This window comes from Ornithorhynchus anatinus, chromosome 4 (assembly GCF_004115215.2).
Source record: "Ornithorhynchus anatinus isolate Pmale09 chromosome 4, mOrnAna1.pri.v4, whole genome shotgun sequence".
Taxonomy (NCBI): Eukaryota; Metazoa; Chordata; class Mammalia; order Monotremata; family Ornithorhynchidae; genus Ornithorhynchus; species Ornithorhynchus anatinus.
Genome location: NC_041731.1, coordinates 4,342,864 through 4,366,957, shown reverse-complemented (window position 1 = coordinate 4,366,957; position 24,094 = coordinate 4,342,864). Strand labels below are relative to the sequence as shown.

The following is a 24,094-nucleotide window of genomic DNA, read 5'->3' as shown; positions in this document are numbered from 1 at the left end:
CCCCATTTTACAGAGGAGGTAACTGAGGCAGAGTGAAGTGACTTGCCCAAGGTCACAGCAAATGTGGTGGAACCAGAATTAGAACCCAGGCCCTTCTGACTCCCAGACTGTTCTCTCCGTTCCCCTCAAAATGCCACCTCCACTCTTCCACACCACCTAAGCTCTTTGGTATTCCCCTCCACCCTCACTGAAGTGTGTGTGTGTGTGTGTGTGTGTGTGTGTATCTCTCTTCATACTCCTTCACCTCTTATCAGCAATTTATTTTAGTGTCTGTCTCCCTCACTGGATTGTAAACTCCTTGAGGGCAGCGTTCGTGTCTACCAATCCTATGGTATTTTTTTCAAACACTTGGGACAGTGCTCCCACATACAGTGAATGCTCAATAAATACCATTAATTGATTACTATAGATACTCGAGACATTCCCTGCCCACTAGAATCCTACATTCTATTCTGGGAAATAGGCAAATATTTACAAATTGAACTACGATTGCTAGATCCATCTTGGAATTAAGTCCCTAAGGAATTCATTGTCTGGAATTCTCCTGGTTTCCCAGCATCCTGAGGTTGCCTGCCCTGTGTTCTAGGCTGTCTGAACTGTAGCAAAGATGATGAAAGATGGCAATCATAATCATCTTCTGAGTATGAACAGCTGGGATTAAACAGGATTTAAAGGGTAATTGCTTCATAGCCAGTTACATAACCTTTCATGTTAATCACAGGGAGGAATTTCTTCAACAGAGTTAGCTGTATCAGAACACTGTGTTTTATAGAGCCCATTCTCTGGATTTGGCAAAGTTTCCCTTTTTCAAATATACTGAATTTTGGGCAACTGCAGCAGATCTAGCTGCCAAGTTCTACACGACCTGAACCTGGAAACCATGGAGACTTAAACACCCGCTTTATTAGCATGATGAATTTTGTTGCTTTGGCAAGAAAGTCCTTGCTTCCTATGAGGAGATGGCGAGAGAGATCTGAGTCATTTGGACAGATCCAATGGGTAGCTTTGATTTATGAAGATTGACGGAGAGCAAAGTTGAGACTCATTTACTGATTGGAAAAGGTCGAGTTCCTCTAGAGAATGGAAAAGCAGGTAATAAGGAGAGAGGCAAACGTTTCATGTGTTAATGTCACTGGTTCTTCCTTAAGTTCTCTAGATCTATTTCTTTGATTCAGGTTTCCCAGCCTGGTGTTATTTTAAAGCAAGATGGCGGGGCAAGTCACTTAATTTCTCTGTGCCTCAGTTACTTCATCTGTTAAATGGAGATTAAAATTATGTGGCTCATATGCGATAGGGACTGTGTCCAACCTAATGAGCTTGTATATATGTCCCAGCGCTTAGTACAGTGCCTGGCATGTAGTAAGCACTTAATAAATACCATAAAGAAAAGGTAGAATTCATCCTCAATGGCATTTCCTGAACATATTATGAAGAGCACTTGTAATAAGATCTGGTGAGAGAGCAATAAGAGTTAGTAGACATGATCCCTGCCCTCAAGGACCTTATAGTCATCTTAAGACTTTCCCAGGGAAACACAAAGTGAACCCTGAACTGTAAACTGAATCCTGTTGATAAGGGACTGGTCCTATGATTTGGAAATTACTTATCTTTCCCCCTTTAAACCTTTCTTCTCTCTCCAGCCTTCTTGTGTTCAGTGAACCCTTTGCCCCGATTCTGGTTGTTCTAACTGATTAAAAAAAATGTTCAGTTAGTGATCCAGATGGGAGAAAATGTAAGGAGCCCCATGAAAAATAGGAAACTATTTCAAATTCATGGACCCCTGTTCTGGTGGGTTTTTTCATCTTAGTTCAGCCAGGACAGACAAAATAAACAACCAAGAAAAATGAGCTAAAATCCCAGTTATAGCCCGGTAATCTCTTGTATTTACCCTGTTGTTGAGAGTCTCCCTGATCAGGTTCAGTTAAGAATAATGAGCTGAGAGCTAGGTGCTGCTCAAAATGCCTTAACATGTTAATTTCCTCATTCATTCTGTTCATCACCTGCCCTCAGACTGATGATAGAAATCAAAATCTCTGAATTCCAGTGTCACTTTCTCCCACCCACCAATTAGTGGTCACCTTTATAGTTTCCGAGTCCAGGGGTGGTCTCAATTTCTCTCCTAATTGCTTTTCAGAAGTCCCTGGAATTTTCCAATCTCTACAATCACTGTTCCTTTGCAGCAGTTTATAGGGTTTGAGAGCTTACTGGGTGCAAAACACTGCTCTGAGGGTTTGGGAGAGTACAATAAAGGAAGTAGATATGATCCCTGCCTTCAAGGAACTTATAATGTAGTGGGAGTGATAGATGTATGGATAGAAGGAAGAAAGAAAGTCCAAAAATTTGGAGGTAATTGGAGGGTGATGAATTAATTAGCCCTCTAAGGGTTGCAGGTGGAGAGTTTCCAGGCCTCTACCAGTCCCGGCTACGGGAGGGAGAGTCAAGCAGAGGCATTCCCATTCCATTCCTAGCTTGGCCAATGGCAAGTGAGTGGAAGGCAATCTGCTACAAGTCAAAAGTCACCCATGCTGGGCAGCAGTGGTATGGGAGAGAGTCGAGGGCGGGGACTCAAGTTTACTGCATGGAAGGAGGCAATGGTAAGTCACTTCTGTATTTTTACCAAGAAAATTCTATGGATACACTACCAGAACGATTGCAGATGGAGAGCTTGGGGTTCTGGGAGAGATGTGTCCATGTTGCCGCTATGGGTCGGAAACGACTCGACGACATAAAAGAAGAATACACTGGGGAAGACCTCTTGCAGATGTGATTTCAGAGGAATTGTGAAGATGGGGAGAGTTCTGGCCTGGCAGTTTGAGAGGGAGTTTCAGATGATGAAGACTGTGAGCAAGAGGTTAGAGATGAGAACAAGGTCCTGTGAATAGATTAACACAAGAGAAGTGAAGACGGTGAACCTTGTGGCACCAGGATGAGAAATTTGGGGTTATGTTCTCTTTACACTCTAAAAACATCCATCTGCCTTCCTTGCTTATGGTTTCCTCACATAGGAATGGTTTGGGGATTTGGTTTCCATCCATTCTCCTCTTCCAGCCAACAATTTATAAATGGCTAAGGACCAGTGTGGCCTCGGCCTCTTGCTTCACTTGAGTGTCTGAATCTCCTCATCGCCTTCACGACAAAAATAAATAAGGCTGCCACTATAGAGGCTGTGACTCTTAATCTCACTGGACAGGAAAAACGTTTAATCCGCGTGTTAGTCATGTGTGGGTTTCCAGCGTAACTTGTAGTTTGAGTGAAAGTTTCCTTTTCATTAAGAGACAGGAGTCGTGAACTCAGATGTCACACTTTTCTTTCCTGCTGCTCCCTCCCGCCCCCCGCCCCCTTCACTGATTTCCCTTTTGATTTTAATTTGCCGACAAGATGCTAGGGTTTGCCAGCAGACACTTCTAATGGCAGAGATGAGATTGCAAGTGCCCTTTAAAGGTAATACAGTCCGTTAGGTCTGGGGCAGCTGCAAAGCAGGAAAGGCAGGAGTTGAAATGGTTAAACGCCCAGTCCTGGGGGAGGCAACTCTAGCAGGAAACAAACACTGCAGTCAGCTCATTAGCATAATTTCAGGAATTAATGGCTTGATTGATGTTTTACGAATCCCTGCAGTTTTCCGCAAATGATGATGCATTAAACCCAGGAGGTACAGAAGAAAATCCGTGACATCACATGCATTAAGGAAGTGCCCTTTATGGAATGGCACAGCTCCTGCTCACCCCCTATTCATTTTTTGTGCAGTATTAGAAATTAAAAAAAAAAAAAACCAACCCTCCAAGGTCTGACATTACTCTCATGGCAAGTGAATAATCTCTCGTTGCCCCACCCTTTGTCCCTCACAGCCTCCCTTTTCAGCACTTTTAGTGTCACCTAAGCCCTTGAGAGGGCCACTAACTCTCCCCACCACCTTTCCTTTCCCTACCCCTACCAAAAAATACCAAAAAAATCGCCTCACTTTTATGTGTATATTAACACTCCATCCTTTCCTCCTACCTGTAATTTTAGTAATATCTTCCCCTCATCACTAGACTGTAAACTACTGCAGGGATCATGTCTACTAATTCTATTGTGCTCTTCCAGGTGCTTAGTACAGTGTTCTGCGCAGTAAAAAGGACTGATTGATTTACTGTAGAATCTATGCTTCCCTAGTTTACCAGTTTGATTTTTACAGCAATTTATCCTTTCTGTGCAGCAATGCCCTCTGTGAGACTTGCCCAGATTCTGAGAAAATGCTGGTGTAAATTGACTTGAAGCAAGTCTATTTCTCTGTGCTCTGGGTTTTTCACCCCAAGGGGGCTTCCTCCCCTCTTCTCTTTTTTTTGATCTTCGTTTTACCTACAGAAAAGGGGGTGAGGGATCAAAGTCTGGGTTGGCACTGGTAAAGGTGATAAGGTAGGAATTTGGGCAATGGCCTCTGGGAGGTTATTTTGTCCCCGGCCTTGAAGGCTTGTGCCATTTTGAAAGGTTCTTCGAGGGAGCGCAACAGTATGGCCAGACTCTGCTTTTCCAAGTTGACAGTTGTAATTGGTTATTGATGGCCTATTTGTATGCTAATGTTGCTCAATAAAAAAGCTAAACCGTAATTAACACTCTAGCTTTGCCTCCAAAAAAAAAAAAAAGCACGGAAAGGTCAATGGATTTCATATAATAAATTATTAAATAATGGAAAACACAGGAACTCAGATCGCAAGTGTAAGCTTTCTGGGTTTTATTAACCATCATTTATTATATACGCTGACAATATTTACATTTTGCTCCTGACATTTTTCTGCTAGCTACTAGTAGAGCTCAGCTTGGCTTTGTAGCAGAATATATTGACATTTGCCAAATTTCATCTGTATTGGATATTAAAGTTACATCATCTCTATTACCTTACTTCTTATTTCATTATTTCTGTGTTTAATCAAACGGTAGGACAGACACAGCAGCAGAATGGGGCTGATATAAAGCTGATTCATGTAGTCTTTAGGCAGACTTCATCCTTGCTCCTTTTAAAGGCCATTTTCCCAGGAAAGCAAGACCTTGGGTTTAAGCATATGGTGATTTATTAAATAGTTATGGCCATTAAGCACATGTAACAACCACCACAATGATATGAATCTAACCAAGAGGTTAGCATCCTTTGCAAATTTGTTTTTCCTTATATGTTGTCAATAAGATGGAGTCCTTGGAAAGCAGCGTAGTAAAAGCTGGTAGCAGGCTACAGATCCTGATGGATTTGAACTGACCACATCCATGGAGATGTGAAGAACAGAACTAATAATAATAATATAATAATTGTGGTATTTAAGTGCTTACTATGTGCAAAGCACTGTTCTAAGCTCTGGGGGATACAAGGTGATCAGGTTGTCCCACGTGGGGCTCACAGTTTTTTTTTTTTTATCCCCATCTGACAGATGAGGTAACTGAGGCACAGAGAAGTTAAGTGACTTGCCCAAGGTCACACAGCTGACTAGCGGCGGAGCCAGGATTAGATCCCATGACCTCTGATTCCCAAGCCCACGCTCTTTCCAGTGAGCCATGCTGCTTCTCTATAGTATGAAGCACTTACTAAGTGCCAAGCACTGTGTACTAAGCATTAGGCGGGGATCAGACTGGATACATGAAGAAGGATGGAGGGAAGGTCTTTAATCCCCAGATCGCAGATGAGGAAACTGAGGCCCAGGGCTTCTAAGTGACTTACCCAAAGTACATTTAGGCAGTTGGCAGAGCTAGAAGAAGAACCTGCCTGGGTTTCTGGCTCTTTCCACCAGACAGCACACTGTTTTGAATGGGTTACTGATTCATCCCCCTGAGGGCAGTGGGTTAGATTTTTGCTCCAGGTTTCGGCCAATTCTAAGATGTCTCGCTTCTTTGTTAGCCAAACTCTGACTGACTTCAGTTGGACTGTAAACTCTTTGAGGGCAAGGACTGTGTCTTTTTTCTCACTTTGTACTCCCAGGCACCGAGTTCAGGGCTCTGTCACACAGTAGGCACTCAATAAATACTCTCAATTTCCCACCCTCTCCTATTTGGAATGGTTGTCTTAACACTTTCTCCTCACTGTGTGACTGATGCTCCAGGAAGGATTTTTACATGTTTTAGGTTTTTGGAGGAGAAGAGGCAGCATGAAACCTGCCTTGCAGCTATGGAACTGAGGCCCGAAGAAGGGTGATTGGCCAATCCAAAGGCAAGAGTGGGCTGAGACTGATCTAGGACCAGAACTCTTAATACCAAAGCCCAATCCCCGTTCCCCACCCAGGAAACCATGCTGCTTGCCAGACTTCAGGGCCGCAAGACCTAATGCAGGATGGTCATTGTCAGAACTCTTATTACCGACAGATTTCGTCAAGTGTGATGGTAATATCATTACCATAATTATGTTCCCAGGCCTGCTATTGATCCAGCCAATCAACCAGAGATACTTAGTGAGCACTTACTGTGTGAATGTTCGAGTGTACAATGTAATAGAGTTGGTAGACACTATCCTTAACCATAAGACCTTGGCCAAATAAAGTAGGGAGACAGACATCAATCAGTCGCATTTATTGGACATTTACTGAAAGCAGACTACAGTATTAAGTGCATGGGAAAGTGTACTACAACTGAGTTGATAGATGTCATAGATGTGTGAAAGAATGAATTCTTGACCATGAGGAACTTACAATCTATTGGGGACCACAGAAATTAAATGATAGGGGAAGCAGCAGAGTATAAGGATATGTATATAAATGTTGTGGTGCTGGGGGAGGAGTGGTCCAATAATACTGACAATTGTGGTATTTGTTAAGCACTTATTTTGTGCCAGGTACTGTACTAAGTGCTGGGGTGGATATAAGGTAATTGGATTGAATGCAGACCCTGTCCCACACTGGGTGCACAGTCTTAATTCCCATTTTAAAGATGAAGTATCTAAGGCACAGAGAAGTGAATGACTTGTCCAAGGTCATACAGGAAACAAGTGGCGGAGCTGGGATTAGAACCCAGATCCTTCTGACTCCCATGTCCGTGCTCAACGCGCTGAGCCACTGACATTTTGTCCCTGTAGATTGTAAGCTCCAATGGACTGGGGAGCATGTCTATCAGCTCTTCTATATTGTACTCTCCCAAGCATACTTTCCTTGGGTAAGTCACTTAGGTTCTCTGTGCCTTAGATACTTCATCTTTAAAATGGGAATTAAGACTGTGCACCCAGTGTGGAACAGGGACTGTGTCCAATCTGACAACTTCATATCTACACCAGCATTTAGTACCCGTGCCTCCCACGTAGTACGCACTTAAACACCATCATAGAAGGCTTAGTACAGCGCTCTGCAAACAGTAAATGCTCTGTAAGTATGATTGATTCCTCTGCACAGATTCTTGGTTCCGAAATTTCAGGATTGAGACTCATCCACTGCTCATGGCAGGAGATTCCGTCGTCAGTAAAGTCAGTAATGTTCCTGATATCTAGCTGAGTGAGTAGAATTTGTTGAGTGCGCCCCTGTGGGAATTCCTAAGCCCAACTTATCAACCTGTCTAGTTGTTCTCACTCAGATATTAGGGTGGGCTGAGCTAAGGCAGGCAACAGTTGTAAAGCATGAAATTACTGACTTTGTTTAAATCTAGCTGCAATTTATCTGTAAGAGCAACACTGAAGGGTGACATTTGTCTTACTAAGTTTCTCATTCATTTCTGCAACTCAAGTTCATCATTCATGCAGCTCAAGTGCACGATCCATGCCGATGAATATTTATTAGAGATGATGAAGTATCCTTCTGGCAGCATAATACACTTCATTCCCTTGGAAAAAAAATAATTCAAGCAGATGCACGATAGATGGACTTGTAGTATTAGTTTAGGGAAAAATTTTCCCTTTTCTGGAATACTTGATCTAGTACAGAGCTTCAATTCTCAGAAGTCTGCCTCTTTTGAACTCCGCAACCGCAATTCAGATTTTAACTTTAATCAAGCTTTAGCATGTCAGCACCAGGATGCGAAAGATCAGGGACGATGGCATGGTGGAATAATAGGGTGTATGCAGCATAGCTTCACTTTTCCCCTAATATAGAAACTACCTTGCTCAGGACAAACGAGAGTAGCCAAACAATTGTATTTTTTGAGCATTTACTATATGTGCAGAGCACTGTACTAAGTGCTGGGGAGAGTACAATATAACAATAAACAGTCACATTCTCTGCCCTCATCGATTTTTACAGTTTAGAGTAGTGCAAGAAGATAAGCTCTTTGAAGACAGGGATCATGTATTCATGAACACCAGCCATTTATAGTCTTCCAAGCATCCAATGCAGTGTTCTTCAGATGGTGAATGCCCAAAAAATACCACTGATTTAATTGATCCGGACCTCAAGGACCTAATTTACTGGAGGAGACAAGATATTTGAAATAGGAAAAGGAGAATGGAAAGATAGATATTTGGATGAATAAATGCTTAAATAGTAGAATATATCTTAATATACACGTGTTATGGGTAGTTGTGCTCTTGAGTTGAGCTGGTAGTAGGAAGGAGATGACCTGGGGGGAAGAAAAATGAGTATTTAATGTCTTTCTCCCCCTCTGGTCTGTAAACTTGTTGTGGGGAGGGAATGCTTATAGTTGTATTGTACTTTCCCATGTGCTTAGTACAGTGCCCTGAACATGGTAAGTCTGCAATAAAAACGATTAAATGGATGGAAGGTCTCCAATAAAAAAAAAAAAGAGTATTCTTTAGCAAATAAATTAAGAGTGGAACTGATTGAACAGAATGTTATAGATCAGAGGAAAGTCCATTGTGCCAAGAAATGTGCCTCCTGTAATGAGGAATCTCCAAAAAAAAAAAACAATGAAGAGGCCCTTATAGATCATGAATCATAGGATAGAGATACCTTCCTAGGTACAAAAGGCTACTGAAACAAGAACCACCAGAAGTTTGTCATGCAAACCATGAAGACTAAAAGGTATTTCAGAGAAAAGAACATCATTTATATGCTGTGGGAGGTAATGGCTTAATGTAAAGACCTACCCCTAAAACGGGGCTTTTTGTTGGATACTTTTACAACTTTAATATTCATTGAAATATCAGACCTGAAAGATTTACACTGTATAGTCTCTCGGCCAGCAACCCCAGCAATTTGATCAATGATTTTTGAAAACATTTCCATCCCATATTAATAAGTCAGTCAATAGGGAGAGATGTGATCTAAATGGATGAGATCACTAAAACAAAAATCTGTAAGCTCCGGAAACCGGGACTCTTAGCCAGTGCAAAAATAACAGCTAATCAACAAAATTAACTCACAGTAAAGTGGCCCAGATAATTAGCCCCTTTGCACTGAATGCTTTAACCAGAGAAATGGAGGGAAACAGTTGATCCATGTATGCAAAAACCAACTGCTTGTTCAAAATGCTGACAGAGGTAAAGCCAAGAGATGGAAACTCAAACTGGGTTTTCAGAGTAATCAAAATACATTTTTCTGAGACTTGCAATGGGGAAAAAAATCAGTTATGTGGAAGGGGAATTCCCAGTTGACCTTGTAATAGAATTCCCTGCAAATGCCAGAAGATGATTTTTTTTTTTTAAGGAGTTTCAGAGGACAGAAAGAATTGGACCAATGAAATCTGTTATCTTTGGAGAATGTCGACTATTGAAATATGTGTACAGGAGGCTACCACCGAAGCAATTAAAGTAGCTATTAAATAGAATGATGCTGGTATTAAGTGTGTACTGTGGATCAAGCATTGTGAGAAACACTGGGGTCGATATTGGACACGGTCTGCATCACCCGGTCGTGGAACTTTTGGCTCAAGAAGCTCTTGACAGCACTCAGAGCCATTGCGAAATACTCTTTGAAAATATCATGCTAAGCCAGAGGAAATCTGCTGGCATGACATCTGGAAATAACTTTGTTTTGCCAAAAGAGAATGATAATTCACATCCAGCGAAGTATAAAACAATAACATGGCTGTTCTTGTATTTACTGAGCTCCTTTTAAGAGCTGAGCCAGTGCTCATTAGCCCGGGGCTTAATATGAAATAAACAGTTTCTACATAGTCTCTGCACTCTGGAGTGCTGATGATCTGAAAAGGTAGATGGGTCTACCACTCTCAAATAACTGTGAGCAAGGAACATATGTTTACTTCTCTTGTACTGTCCTAAGTGCTTAGTTCAGTGTTCTTTACTCGACAGGCACTCAATACCATTGATCGATTAATTCATGTCATCCATTTTGCAAAGGAGATTTACTCCAATGGTGAGAGAGGTGCTCGTTTTTGTAAATTAAAGAACGGAAAGGGGAATCATGAATTATCTCAGAATCATCATGAACTCAGCGACAGTGAATCAGGCAAAGCTAAAGAATGGAATCTGAGCATGTGTTTTATTGATTACCCAAAGGCCTATGACTCAATGGTTGCCCATTTGTTTGAAGGTTTATAATATGGATTCTTCAATTAAGTTTTTTTTTCAGGAAGTCCATAAATGAAATGCTACATAAAATCTTTCAAATGGGGAAAGGGCTATCAGGTTGAGGATCATACTTAAAACCCCCATTTTACAGATGAGGAAATGAATGTCCAGAGATGTTAAGTGGCTTGCTGGAGGTCACACAGCAGGCAAGGGGCAGTACTGGGACTGGGATCCAGTTCTCCTGACTTCTTATTTTTTGCTCTTTCCACTAGCTGCAACTTAATGATACATAGCAACTATTGAGGAATTTGCCTCAAGTATTTCTTTCATTACCCATATGATCATTACGGCATTTGTTAAGCACTTACTATATGCCGGGCACTGTACTAAGCACTATGGTGGATACAAGCAAATCAGGTTGGACACAGTCCCTGTCCCACATGGGGTTCACAGTCGTCATCCCCGTTTTACAGATGAGGGAACCGAGGCACAGAGAAGTGAAGTGACTTGCCCAAGGCCACACTGACAAGTGGTGGAGCAGGGACTAGAACTCTTGACCTTCTGACTCCCAGGTGCATACTCTATCCACTAAGCCATGTCTCGAGACATCTACACGGCCTGTGAAGGCTGAAAATGTGGAAACTCCCTTAGAACGTGGGGGACAGGGACTGTGTCCAATCTCATCTCTCTTGCATCTTCTCCAACACTCAGCACAGAGTAAGCGCTTAATAAAGACCGTGATTATCATTACTGCTATTATAACGGAGAATAAGCTTTGTAGGTAGGGACTAGGTTTTGGGTGTGAACTGAGAATCATCGGGCCCATTTACCGGAAATAGAAATACTGACTTAAACACAATCTAGAGACAAATGAGAATTCAGTTCTTTTAGGGACAAAGGATTGAGTTATTGGGGGTTTCAAGGGTTGTTGGAAAAAATCCAGGTGGTTCTACGTGGGCTCTCTTTGGACCAAGTCAATCTGTTCTACCACACGTTTTCATCCTGTGACTTGAATAGAAAAGCTACTGAGGAATTAGGGAATGTTCTTTTCAGAGCGAACCTCTGTCTGGTTAAAACGTCATCCACAAGTCTGCTCTGTGGTGTTGGAAGAAATGGTAAGGTACATGCTTATGGTGTGTATACCATAACAAGATTTTCTCATAGTTCAAGGGAGGTGGACGGAGGTCAGAAGAGAGCAGGATGGGAGAGAGTAGGAGTCCCGGAGGGAGTGGGACGGGAGGAGGGGTGAGTCCAGGGGAGAGTGGGATGGGAAATGGGCTGAGCCCAGAATGGAAAGTGGGTACAGCTCACGAGGGAGGGGGGTGAGAAGATGAAAGAACTCCACCTTCAGAGGACCCAGGAAGTAGGATGACTCTATCCTAGGGATTTGCTGGTTACGGTGGCTTTAACTCTTCTCCTCTGGAAAGGAACAGGGAAATTCTAACTCGAGCCATCCTAAGTTTGTGTGTCCAATCAGAAGAATTCTGCCACCCCTCCCTCCTCCTCTCGGCCCCTTTCTTCCTATTTCCCACCCAGGCTAAACCGCACAACATCCTGGGTCCCAGGCCTGAGATGAGAAGAAATCACAGCCTGTGAAGGAAACCATAAATTCATTCCGTGTTCCTCAATAGGGCTGTGCAGATAACCACTCCTAATCACCTGCTCAGATTTTGAAGTTTAAAGCTTGCCGATGAAGGAAGGAGAAGCAGTAAGGTGTTGTGCAAGTGTGTCCTCCTTATCTCCGTGGGAAGGAGGGCCAGAGAGGTCAGGAGTCTGAAAAGGGAACAACTTTTGCATCTTTCCACCTGTCTTTGTAGGATATCTAGGTGCTTTACCTTGGGGAGGAGGGGAAGGAATTTAATGAGGGAGGGATAGAGGAGGAGGAGGAAGAGAAACAAATCAAACGGAGAAGAAAGGAGAGGGCCAGAGTGCCAGTGACCCCTGATTAGATCTATTTCCTGGGAACAGGGGGCAGCAGATGACTAAGTGGAAGTAAAGCCGGTAGGATGTGGCGGCCGGGGCTTGAGAGGAGAAAGGGAGAGATCCTGAATGAATGTGTCAGAAACATTCAGGTGGCAGAGTAGGAGACTTCTGTGCTCTTCAGAGAGCCCAGCAGTTGGACGTGTTTCAGTAGATAGAATGCTCACTGTGTGTCAAACACTGTACTTGGCATTTGGAAGAGTATAATAGCACTAACAGACATGATCCCTGCCCTCAAGAAGCTAACAGTTTATTGACTGTGGACCGCTGGACTAAACATTTGGAAGAGAACAATAGAGCTAGCAGATTCAACCCCTGCCTTTATGGAGCTTGCTATCTTTTGTATATGTAGCACTGTAATAAGCGCCTCGAAGAGCGCAATGAAATACAATACTATATCCTTCCAGATCAAACAAATTCACACTCAACCCATTCTCCCCATCATACAAACCTGCACTCTTCACTGGTGAGTCCTCACCTCAGCTCACATTCTTTGCTTCCTGCTTCTCTTAATTCATCTTTTAATTGTTCTCTCTCTGTCTCTCTCGCTTTGTCCCTCTTCTCCCAACTTCAAACCCTCACTCACTTTGTTCTTTTAGCTTGGAACTCCCTTCTTCTGCAGATCTGCTCTGAACATAGTAAGCGCTCCATAAATACTATTGAATTAATACTGTTGAATCTGACAGACCACAGCTTTCCCTATATTCAGTTACCTCCTAAAATCCCACCTACAGCTAGTCTCTTCTCCTGTCCCACCTCCTCCTCATTTTCCTTCTCCTTTGCCTCTTGTTTCTCAACTACCTCTTTCTCCTGCTGTTCCTCTGCCTTCTCCTTCGCCTCCTCCTTTCCCGATACCTGTCCCACACCTGCAGAATCTCTCTGCCCGGTTTTGCCTTGCGAATGCCTCTGATCCCCTGTTCTGTGTAGCCAACGAGGACATTCTGTTCACTTGTAGTTTGAAACTCTCAGGGCTTAATTTCCTACACAATAGCAGGGTCTTGGACAGTGCTCTTTGCCACATCCCTAAAACTCTGGGGAAAGGCCCAGCTTATCTTCCGTCTTGGGCTCTACCCTCTCGATGATAGTGATAATACACCAGGATTCGTTCTCTGCCACAGCTCGGCTACAAGTCGCTCGTTTGTAGCTAATTTCCAAATGGCCGAGGTTGATGGGAAAATCTCTTTTCCCCTGGAGGCCCAGGGAATGTCTAGTCTTCCGGAACTCCAGAAGTCCCAGCCCCTCCACCAGAGAGAGCCACAGACAGTGGAGAAGTGGTGGAGTTCACGGTCAGTGGGCATTTCTCAGCTTTGGTTTCACAAAGGGTAATGACCGAAGCTGACCAAGACTCAGCGTCACATGACTCAAATTCATTAAACCCTTACTGTGTGCAAAGCACTGTACTAAATGATTTGGCATGTACAGTAGAGGTCAAATACATGATCCCTGTTCCCAGAGAATTTACACTCTAATAGGAGAGACTGGCAGAATAAACTACCGATTAGTGGAAGGAAAAAAGAGAATCAAAAGATGGATTAGTGAGTAAGCTCTTTGTAGGCAGGGATCATGTTTTACCATCTCTTGTATTGTGCTCTCAGGTGCTCAGTACTATGCTCTGCATTCAGTAAGAGCTCTGTAAATCCGATTGAGTAAATAACTGCTTCAATAGCCGAGCATGTAAATCGATATGCCAAAAGTGCTCAGGGTGAAATGAGGCCATCTCTTCAATTAGCCATTTTCAGCGACGGAGTCCTAGGCTGGTCTCACCCGCTGATAGTTTTGTCCGTTGCTGTCATGTTCTTATGAAACAGGCCTGATAGTTGAAGGTGAAAACAAGAACTCTGTATAAAAATCTCGGTCTTTTTACATCCTAAGTGCAAAGATATTAAGAAGTGTGGTAGTTATTAAGCACTTACGTGCCAAACGTTGTATGAAACACTGGGGTAGTTACAATAGGATCAGGCAGCCCCGGTCATATCTGAAGCTCACGCTCTGAGGGAGGGAGAAGTATTGAATCTCTATTCTGTAGATGAGAAAACTGAGGCCGAGTGAAGTGACTCGCCCAAGGTCATATAGCAGTCAAGTGGTGGAACAGAGACTAGAACCCAAGTCCTTTGATTGCCCGGCCCCTGCTCTTTCCACTAGGCCTCACCGTTTCTCACCTGAACCGGTTTCGCCTCAGCTTCTCTGATGTCGCCGATACTGTCACTCGGAGTCCTGTTTTCGGTCACACCTACTTGCGGCTTCATTACATCTTAATTTGGGTTCACAAGGCGATAGCTCTGCCCTATCAGTGTCGCTTTTGAACCCTTCCCCCGTGAAAGAGATCGAGTACAGTGTTCTGCACACAGTAAGCGCTCAATAAATACCATCGATTGATTGAGATCTAGGTTTCTTTAACCCTGCCGCCGGTCACAGATTTCTGTTATAAAGCGTTAGGTGAAATTGGCTCCCGATCCCTTTCCAAGCTGCAATAGGTGGGGCCAAAGGTTTATCACACAGCACAATAAACCTTCCGGTCGTAAACTGGCAGTACCAAGGAAATTTATAACTGGAAATCCTTTGGAGTTGTGAAAGGCCGAGAGAGATTCCTTGGACACAGCCCATTCAATCCTGGGACAAGCCAAACCTGGAGAGAGATGGAAATTTATGGCCGGGATTGTTAATGACAAACTAGCGTACGGCACAGCTGCTTCAGAAAGACATCCGGGTTGGCATTTGGCCTAGAGGAAGAATCCAGGTTATTCAGAGGCTATTACATAACCATCCCCTTCATCTAGCGGAGAGAAAATGTTGAGAAGGAAAAGTGTCCAGCTTAGCCAGTAATAGTGACATTGAAGTGCTTACTGTGTGCCAAGCACTAGCCTCAGAGCTGAGGTAGATTCGACCTTACCAGGGTGCACACAGTCCCTGTCCCACAGCAGACTCATGACCTAAGAGGGAAGGATGGACAGGTATTTCATCCCCATTTTACAGATGAGTAAACTGAGGCCCAGAGGAGTTAAGTGACTTGCCCAAATTGCACAACGGGCAAGAGACAGAGCTGGGATTTGCTCCCAAACCCTCTGACTTCCAGGCTCTAGCCTTTTCCACCAGAACACAGCGCTTCCCTCGTGAGGCGAAATGGGAGCCGGAGCGACGACCTCGATGATGGAGAAGCAGCGTGGCTCGGTGGAAAGAGCACGGGCTTTGGAGTCAGAGGTCATGAGTTCGAGTCCCGGCTCTGCCACTTAGCTGTGTGACTGTGGGCAAGTCACTTAACTTCTCTGAGCCTCAGTTCCCTCATCTGTAAAATGGGGATGAAGACTGTGAGCCCCACGTGGGACAACCTGATTTCCCTGTGTCTACCCCACCGCTTAGAACAGTGCTCTGCACATAGTAAGCGCTTAACGAATACCAACGTTATTATTATTATTATGACTTCCACCGTATCAACCAGGTGGCTATTTTAGACTCATTCCCCAAATCCCCGTGGGAGGCAAGTCACTCCAAGCTCTCTTAGAAGAGGGGGCAGTGCTTTTGTAGAACCTGGGCTAAGGAAAACTCACGTTGTAGAACTCACCCCGTGTCTGCTGCCACTCCCTTGAGCATCTTCCGGTCTTCTCGCCAAGTTGTTTCCAGACAGATGTGAGCCCTCTCCTGCTCCCTTTCCTCCTGACCTCTGGGGCCCACCCCCCGAGCGAGAGGCCACTCCATCCCCATGTCACTGGGCTCTCAGCAGCCCCTTCTCCAGCAGGAGCATGAGACCTCGTCAACTTGTAGCGTGCGACAGATGATGTTGATCGAGCCCGGAAAAGCCTAAATCCCTGCTGCTGCTTTGGTATTGGTCATCTTTGTTTCATATTTTTGTTTCAATCAATCAGTGGTGTTTTATGAGTTCTTACTTATGCAGAGCTCTGTATGGAGCTTTGGGGAGAGTAGGGAGCAGCGTGGCCTAGTGGAAAGAGCCCGGATTTGGGAGTCGGACGTCGCGGGTTCTAATGCCGGCTCCGCTGCTTGTCAGCTGTGTGACTTGAGGCAAATCACTTCTCTGGGCCTCAGTTACCTCATCTGTAAAATGGGGATTAAGACTGCAAGCCCCACTTGGAACAACCTGATTACCTTGTATCTATCCCAGTGTTTAGAACAGTGCTTGACACATAGTGAGCACTTAACAAATACATTATTATTATTGCAATACAACAGAACTAGCAGACACATTCCTAGTCCATAACGAGTTTACAGTCTACAGCAGGAGACGTTAATATGAATAAATTTATATATCATTTAAAGAAATGTGTATAAGTACTATGGGGTTAGGAGTGGGGTGAATATCAGTGCCCAAAAGTCCTAGATCCCAGTGCATAGATGAAGCACGAGGGAGAATGACCCAGGGAGAAGAGGGCTTAATCGGGGAAGGCCTCTTGGAAGAGATGAAAGCCTCTTGGAGGACATGTGAAGCAGCATTGCCTAGTGGACAGAGCATCGGCATGAGAGTTAAAAGAACCTGTATTCTAATCGTGGGTCTGCCACTTGTCTGCTGCGTGACCTTGGGGAAATCAATTCTGTGTGCCTTGGTTCCCTCATCTGTAAAATGGGTATCGAGACCGTGTTGCCCCATGTGGGGCAGGGACTGTGTTCGGCCCAATTTGCTTACAGTACAGCAGCTGACACATAGTAAGGGCTTAACAAATGCAATTATTGTTAAGTGACCTTAAATGCTTTGAAGGTGGAAAGAGTGGTAGAGTGGTGATCTGGCATATATGGAGGGGGAGAAAGTTTCAGGCTAGGGGGAGGACGTGGAATGGGTTCAGCGGTGAGGTAGATGAGATCCGGGCACAAGGAGTAAGCTGGCGCTTGAAGAGTGGAGTTTGTGGGCTGGGCTGTAGTAGGAGATCAGTGAGGTGAGGTAGGAAGGGGCCGAGCTGGTTGAGGGCTTTGAAGCCAATGGTAAAGAGTTTCTGTTTGTGAAAGTGGATGGGCAGCCGTGGAAGATTCATTTCCGTTTCATATATCACCTTGCTCTTAGACTGGAGAACAGGAACCACATCTATAGATCGGCCATGTACTTGTTCTCATTGCTTTGCCCAGGGTAGGCACTTAGTGAATGCTACTTTTACTACTATTAATACATGAATTATTGGAAGAGTGGTCCCTAATTCTGCCGCCACGCACTATCCAAAACCTGTACCGAAAGTGTGCTCCTGGGCAGACTTGAGGGGAGCTGTTCAGATTTCCAGTATGGAGAGACTCGGTGGGATAATTCCAAAGTCTTTCACTTTATCCTGCCCTGGGCAAGCCCATTAAGTAACTGAGTTGCTCCTTTAATGTAAGCCAAGTGCTCATCAGGGAACCTCAGTGTTTCGGGCGACCAGGCCGGTAATGGTTCGGAGCAACACCCTACCTACTCGCCGGTGTCCGGAAATAATGATGTTGATGTTTGTTAAGCGCTTACTACGTGCGGAGCACCGTTCTAAGCGCTGGGGTAGATCCAGGGGAATGAGGTCGTCCCGCGTGAGGCTCCCGGTCTTCATCCCCATTTTACAGATGAGGGAACTGAGGCACAGAGAAGTGAAATGATTCGCCCACAGTCACACAGCTGACAAGGGGCAGAGTCGGAAAGAGAGAAGAGACCCTCGGAAGTGTCTGACGTCCCTTGGGAACAGCTTACTCGGTTGGTGGATGGGACACAATTGTGCGTTTGAGCAATAGTATCCGTAATGCACTCGAAAAGGGGCAATTGTGTGGGGTCGTGCAGGAGAGGATATCGTCTCCCCTGACTAAGCCCTCAGTTTCTCTACTCCCTTTGCCATCTGCGATGCCTAGGCACGTGGGCCCTTAAATTGCAGGGCACGAGGAGGGTGCCTGTTTTGGGGGTTTGGGAGCGGTGTGGAGGGAAGCGTGGCTCAGTGGAAAAGAGCCTGGGCTTCGGAGTCAGAGGTCATGAGTTCGACTCCCGGCTCCGCCCCTTGTCAGCCGTGTGACTGTGGGCGAGTCACTTCACTTCTCCGTGCCTCAGTTCCCTCATCTGTAAAATGGGGATGAAGACTGGGAGCCTCCCGTGGGACGACCTCATTCCCCTGGATCTCCCCCAGCGCTTAGAACGGTGCTCTGCACATGGTCAGCGCTTAACAAATACCAACATTATTATTCTTGGGGAAATGGATTAAGGTGGGTCATTTTGTCTCTGGAGATCGATTGATGCCGGGACTCCCAGCAGGTCCATGGCTGCACTGCCCCCTGGAGGTTGGCCCCGGCCAGTGCTCTCCAGGCTCCTTGCCGGGACTACCCCTAGAACCCACCCCCCTCCCCCCCTCTGACCTTCCTTCCAATTCATTTTCTTTCCCACCCCAAAGAGAGGAGGAGACTCTTGGGGCCACCCATTTGGCGCCCTTGGAACCCTTCACAAAGCTGGCCTCTCCACGTCAAAAGGGTCCTCTCTGTATGTGTGATTTTTGCCAAAAAAATGTTGGTATCCGTTAAGCAGAGCACCGTTCTAAGCGCTGGGGGAGATACGGGGTCATCAGGTTGCCCCACGTGAGGCTCACAGTCTTCATCCCCATTTTACAGATGAGGGAACTGAGGACAGTGAAGTGACTTGCCCACAGTCGCACAGCTGACGGGGCAGAGCCTGGATTCGAACCCGTGACCTCTGACTCCCCAGCCCGGGTTCTTTCCATTGAGCCACGCTGCTTCTCTGAAGAGGACTATTTCCTTCCCAACACTTGAAGGAGCTCAGCTGTCTCTCTTGAAGGGTTTTCTTATAGTGAACAGAGACCCCCGCTTGGAAAATCGCAGCCTACGTGACGTTTCCCTCCTCTATTCCGGGGCTCTCCCCGTCGCTTGTTACGATCGGAGGAAATTGGACTCGGAACCCTTCCTCTCTGGGCTTCACCCACTAGTCTCTCTGCCTCGGTTCTGCGGCGACGGTGATGGAGGTGGAGGGAGAAGAGAGGAGGAAGGCGGAGGCGGTGATGGGTCCTTGACTCATTTCTCCATTCCAGCATAGCCCAGCCTCCTTGGCTCAGGTCGAGATGATTTCTCTTTCAGGTGGATTTTCATCCTGAGGTGTATTTTCCTAGGTGGATCATGTGCCAGCAGGGAAAAACCTTCACACCGAACAATCTCCAAAGAGTGGTTGACATTCCTGCGAGAGGGCCGGCCTTGCAAATGGCTCTTAATCTGCCTATCCATTTTTCAGCTGTCTATTAAATACGCCTAATAATTGTGGTATTTGTCAAGTGCTTATAAGTGCCAGATACTGTTCTAAATACAGGATACAATATCATCCATTCAATCGTATTTATTAAGCGCTTACTGGGTGCGGACCACTGTACTAAGCACTTGGGGAAGTACGATACACCGATAAACAGTGACAGTCCCTGTCCCCAGCGAGCCCGGTCTAGTATAATCGGGTTGGACACAGTCCCTGACCCACATGGGGCTCACACTCCGAACCCCCATCTTTACAGATGAGGTAACTGAGGCACAGAGAAGTGAAGGGACTCGTTGAAGGTCACACAGCAGGCAAGTGGCGGAGCTGCGGAATTCCTTCCGTCAGACCTATATCTATCAGACCTATATCTATTTGGGGTTAACGGGGAAGGGGTTAGGGTCATTCAATGAAGTTCATTAATGGGAGGGTGGTCCTCGGGGTTCAGCATCTTCAGCAGGGACCACGGAAACAGGGCAAATGTTTTCCTGTTCCCAGGACATCTGATAAGCATTAAGTGGAAGCTTACCTCTCAGTGGGTTACATAAGTGCTACTGTAACTGCAGTTTATCAGCAGAGGTGGTGCGATTCATAATGTCGTCTGCGATCTCACAAACGTCAAGACAGACGGGTGTTGGGCAATCGAAGGACCCCACAGGAGATGTTCCAACCCCTTAACACTTGAAATGATTCATTTCCTTTTGAAGCTCGTCCAAATGCCACGTGATAAATCGCAGCAGAGCTGCCGGGAAAGTCAGACAGATGGTTGACAGACAATCCGATTCCCTACTCGGGACCACCGCGCCGCCCCCCGACCGACTCTCCCAGCACTTGATGATGATGATGATTGTGGTATTTGTTAGGTGCTTACTATATGCCAAGCACCATTCTAAGCGCTGGGGTAGATACAAGTTGATCAGGTTGGACCCAGTCCCTGTCCCATATGAGGCTCACAGTCTTAGTCCCCATTTCACCGATGAGGTAACTGAGACCCAGAGAAGTGAAGTGATTTGCCCAAGGTCACACAGCGGACATGTGGCAGAGCTGGGATCAGAATCCACATCCTCTGACTCCCAAGCCCGTGCTCTTTCCACTAGGCTTCTCGCCTGGAGAAGGGCCTCCCGTGAATGGTCTCGCTGGAGGCCTGTGTATGGATCACAGAAGGCCCTTGTTTAGCAAGGAAAAGACGCCAGACGTTTTGCTTCCCCACAGCCAGATTTCAACGTCATAATTGTCTCTTGTAACACAGCCAGAGTAAAGGCGGATGGCCACCGCAGGGAGATCTTGCCTTGTAAGTGAATTGAAGTTAAATATAATTCTTGCTCGGCTTTCTAAAAAAATAGATCAAACCAAGATTTCCCTCTCTCCATCCTCGCCTTATGCAGAGGAACAAAATGAGGAAACTGTGCCCACCCCAGGGATGAAGCTGGAACCATTCAGCTGGAATTTTTCAGCTGTGTGCAGAGCACTGTACTAAGCACTTAGGAGAGTAGAATGTAACTATAAACAGACACATTCCCTGCCCACAACGAGCTCACGGTCTAGAGGGGTAGACAGACATCAGCATAAATTACAAATATATATATATATTACATATATATATATATTTTATATACATTATATGCTGTGGGGCATGAGTCAAGACAACGCAATGAAGTATTCCAAGTTTGCCAATGGCTAGCTAAACAAAGGTCTTTGGAACTCAAGAGGATTCTTCCGATCACCATTCCCTCAACATCAAGTTTTTAAAGACAGGGTGCATTTCTGTCAGGATTTTAGGAGGTTTAGCAGGGAGTCGGGACTAGGGAAAGCTCAATGCTGATGCATATTTGATGGGAAGTTTTTCTCGGGCTGGATTTCATTTCTTTCAATAGTATTAAAGCACTTACTCTGTGCCAGGTACTATACTAAGCGCTAGGGTAGATAGAAGATAATCAGGTTGGCCACAGTACCTGTCCCACATGGGGCTCACAGTCTTAATCCCCATTTTTCTGTCTCCTCCGATTAGACTGTAAACCCATCAGAGGGCAGGGACTGTCTCTATCTGTTACCGACTTGCACATTCCAAGCGCTTAGTACAGTGCTCTGCACGTAGTACGCGCTCAATAAATACTATTGAATGAATGCATTTTTCAGATGAGCTGAGGTTCCAAGAAGTTAGATGATTTGCCCAAGGTCACAAAGACAAGTGGTGCAGTCGGGATTAGAACACAGGTCCTCTGGCTCTCAGGCCCGTGCTCATTCCGGTAGGCCAAGCTGCTTCCCAGTGGATTGTCTGTGAAATTGTGGGGCGAAAGTGTATTCTGTGGTGATCCGTGAGTGCATGAGTTTATCCTCAAGGTTTCAGGGATGATCGTTTGTATTCGGGTACCAGAGGACTTTCGTGGGTGGTGGTTTGGGTGGGGTGACTGTGTGCGATGGTGTGGGTGAATTTGCATGTATGTATGTAGCTGTGAACTTGGGCGTAGGCAGGCTTCACTGTGTCTTCTCTTCATCGGGGGATGACTGACTCCTCCCTAGACAGCTCCTTGAGGGCAGGGAACGAGTTTACCAACTCTGGATTGTACTCTTCCCAAGAATTTAGTACAATCCTCTGCACGCAGTGAGTGCCCAATGAATACTACTGATCAGATGATGCATTTTTGGTGCACTAACCGTTTGCCAAACACTGGATTAAGCCCCTGGGAGCCTATTAAGCCTCATGAGCCTCGTACCTGTCCTCAGGCGGCTAGGGAGGCAGCACGACTTAGAAAGAGCACAGGACTGGGACTTGGAGTCTTGGCCCTGATTCTTGCCTGGTGTTGTGTGACCTCGGACAAGTCACCGAATTGCTCTGTGCTTGTGTCCTCTTCTCTAAAATAAATGTAAAATACCAGTTCTTCCTTCTGCTTAGATTGTGAGCCCCATTTGGGATAAGGACTGTGAGCAGTCTGATGATCTGGTAACTGCTCTGGCACTTATCACTCTGCTGGGCACATATATACTTAATACATACTATTATTATTTTTAATCATCAGATAAGTTTACAATCTCTCTTTGACTCTGGTGGGAAATGGAGAGAAAGGGGAATTTGCCTCGTTAAGACAAGAAAGGAGAAGAAGGAGTCAGAGGTTCAACTTCTCATTCATCTAACTCTGGAAAAACCTCAGGCAAGTCACATGACCACTTTGTGACTCAATTTCTCCAATTGCCAAATGGGGCGAACAATCCTTTGACACTCCTCATGGTTGCAGTTAAATTTAATGGCCTAATATTTATACTCCCATTAAGCTACTTGGAAGTAGCTCATTCCGATCGACCTTTAGATGTCCAAGAAGAGGAGAATTTTCCCTGCCACGGTGGGGTATTGAATAATGCAGGAGGACAAACTCTAACTTGAAAGAAAAAGAGAGCAGCAGCTCGGTGACCTAAAACCCAGAACCGAGGAGCCAAGAATTCTGTGAATTTGTCACATTTGCCTGACACAATACTCTCTTTGGCTGTGGAAGAATTTCTTAAGCTCTCTATCTTCCTTGCCATCAGTATGATTTGGTCGAATTGATATTTACCTGGCCTGTGGGAGTGCCGTGAAAATTAATTGAAGATGAAAGGTGCAATATCAGGGCTTAGTATCACTGTTATTACCACTGTTATTGCCGATCACCCCTCTACGATCAGGAAGGTTCATTCAATCGTATCTACTGAGCGCTTACTGTGTGCAGAGCACTCTACTGAATGCTTGAAAATTTCAACACAGCAATAGAGACAATCCCTGCCCACAATGGGCTCACCCTATAAAGGAGGTGAGATCCTGGAGAAGGTTGCAAGAACAAATATGCACAACCAAGTGTCTTCTCTAGGAGATTGTTTTGAGAAATCAGCTCTGCTCCAGCAATGCAAATACTTTTTTTTTTTTTTAAGTATTGAAGTGCTTACTGTGTCATAACATGCACTGTTTTCAGTGCTGGGCAGGTAGAAACTAATTATTCATTCATTCATTAGTATTTATGTGCAGAGCACTGTACTAAACGCTTGGAATGTACAAATCGGTAACAGAGACAGTCCCTGCTCTTTGACGGGCGCACAGTGTAATCGGGGGAGACGGACAGACAAGAACAATGGCAATAAATAGAACTGAGGGGAAGAGCATCTCATTAAAACAATAGCAAATAAATAGAATCAGGGTGATGTACATCTCATTAACAAAATAAATAGGGTAATGAAGATATATACAGTCGAGCGGACGAGTAGGGTGCCGAGGGGATGGGACGGGAGAGGGGGAGGAGCAGAGGGAAAGGGGGGAGAAGAGGGTTTGGCTGCGGAGAGGTGAAGGGGGGTAGAGGGAGCGGAGGGAAAAGGGGAGCTCGGTGTGGGAAGGCCTCTCGGAGGAGGTGAGCTTTAGGTAGGGTTTTGAAGAGGGGAAGAGAATGAGTTTGGCGGAGGGGAGGAGGGAGGGCGTTCCGGGACCGCGGGAGGACGTGGGCCGGGGGTCGACGGCGGGATAGGCGAGAACGGGGGACGGCAGGATGTAGTTTCTGTCCCACATGGAGCTCACAGTCTAAATAAGGAGGAGAACAGCT

General features: G+C 45.4%; 1 long non-coding RNA gene and 1 other non-coding gene across 4 annotated transcripts in view; both read left to right on the top strand.

Moving 5' to 3' along the window:
• LOC103167476 overlaps positions 1–24,094 on the top strand; it is an 85,221-nt gene that overhangs the window by 16,784 nt on the left and 44,343 nt on the right. The window lies entirely within an intron of this gene.
• On the top strand, positions 2,373–2,510 carry LOC114811956. Its single transcript, XR_003759651.1, has one exon. It is a non-coding gene; the product is annotated as a small nucleolar RNA SNORA7 (small nucleolar RNA).